This window comes from Cryptomeria japonica, unplaced genomic scaffold (assembly GCF_030272615.1).
Source record: "Cryptomeria japonica unplaced genomic scaffold, Sugi_1.0 HiC_scaffold_461, whole genome shotgun sequence".
Classification (NCBI taxonomy): domain Eukaryota; kingdom Viridiplantae; phylum Streptophyta; class Pinopsida; order Cupressales; family Cupressaceae; genus Cryptomeria; species Cryptomeria japonica.
The window spans coordinates 75,001-76,614 of NW_026729281.1; positions in this window are offsets into that span (position 1 = coordinate 75,001).

Genomic DNA, 1,614 nt, shown 5'->3' on the forward strand with positions numbered 1-1,614 from the left:
CGAGAAGACTCACCGCATAGGAATCGGGATGCGAGGCGAGGGATGCGGCGGGAAGGCCCCGACGGCTAAACGGAAGAGGCTGCAGGGCCGCCTCGGAATGGTCCAAGCATCGGATGCGATTGGGACGACTACCAGTGCCAACCCCTTATCCCGCGATGCGTCCGATACACAGATAGTTCCAAGGCGGCCGAGGAGCCTCACCGCATATCAATCGGGGTGCGAGGCGAGGGATGGGGCGGGAAGGCCCCAACGGCTAGACGGAAGAGGCTTCAGGGCCACCTCGGAATGGTCCAAGCATCGGACGCGCTTGGGGCGACTGCCAGTGCCAACCCCTTATCCCGCGATGCGTCCGATACACAGATGGTTCCAAGGCGGCCGAGGAGCCTCACCGCATAGCAATCGGGGGTGCGAGGCGAGGGATGGGGCGGGAAGGCCCCAACGGCTAGACGGAAGAGGCTTCAGGGCCGCCTAGGAATGGTCCAAGCATCGGACACGCTTGGGGCGACTACCAGTGACAGCCCCCTATCCCGCGATGCGTCCGATACGAAGATGGTTCCAAGGCGGCCGAGGAGCCTCACCGCATAGCAATCGGGGTGCGAGGTGGGGGATGCGGCGAGATGGCCCCAACGGCTAGACGGAAGAGGCCACAGGGCCGCGTCGGAATAGTCCAAGCATCGGACGCGCTTGGGGCGACTACCAGTGACAACCCCTTATCCCGCGATGCGTCCGATACGAAGATAGTTCCAAGGCGGCCGAGGAGCCTCACCGCATAGCAATCGGGGTGCGAGGTGGGGGATGCGGCGAGATGGCCCCAACGGCTAGACGGAAGAGGCTGCAGGGCCGCCTCGGAATAGTCCAAGCATCGGACGCGCTTGGGGCCACTACCAGTGACAACCCCTTATCCCGCGATGCGTCCGATACGAAGATAGTTCCAAGGCGGCCGAAGAGCCTCACCGCATAGCAATCGGGGTGCGAGGTGGGGGATGCGGCGAGATGGCCCCAACGGCTAGACGGAAGAGGCCACAGGGCCGCCTCGGAATAGTCCAAGCATCGGACGCGCTTGGGGCGACTACCAGTGACAACCCCTTATCCCGCGATGCGTCCGATACGAAGATAGTTCCCAGGCGGCCGAGGAGCCTCACCGCATAGCAATCGGGGTGCGAGGCGAGGGATGCGGCGAGATGGCCCCAAAGGCTAGACGGAAGAGGCTGCAGGGCTGCCTCGGAATAGTCCAAGCATCGGACGCGCTTGGGGCGACTACCACTGCCAACCCCTTATCCCGCGATGCGTCCGATACACAGATAGTTCCGAGGCGGCCGAGGAGGTGGGGGATGCAGCGAGATGGCCCCAACGGCTAGACGGAAGAGGCTGCAGGGCCGCCTCGGAATAGTCCAAGCATCGGACGCGCTTGGGGCGACTACCAGTGACAACCCCTTATCCCGCGATGCGTCCGATACACAGATAGTTCCGAGGCGGCCAAGGAGCCTCACCGCATAGCAATCGTGGTGCGAGGTGGGGGATGCGGCGAGATGGCCCCAACGGCTAGACGGAAGAGGCTGCAGGGCCGCCTCGGAATGGTCCAAGCATCGGATGCGCTTGGGGCGACTACCACTG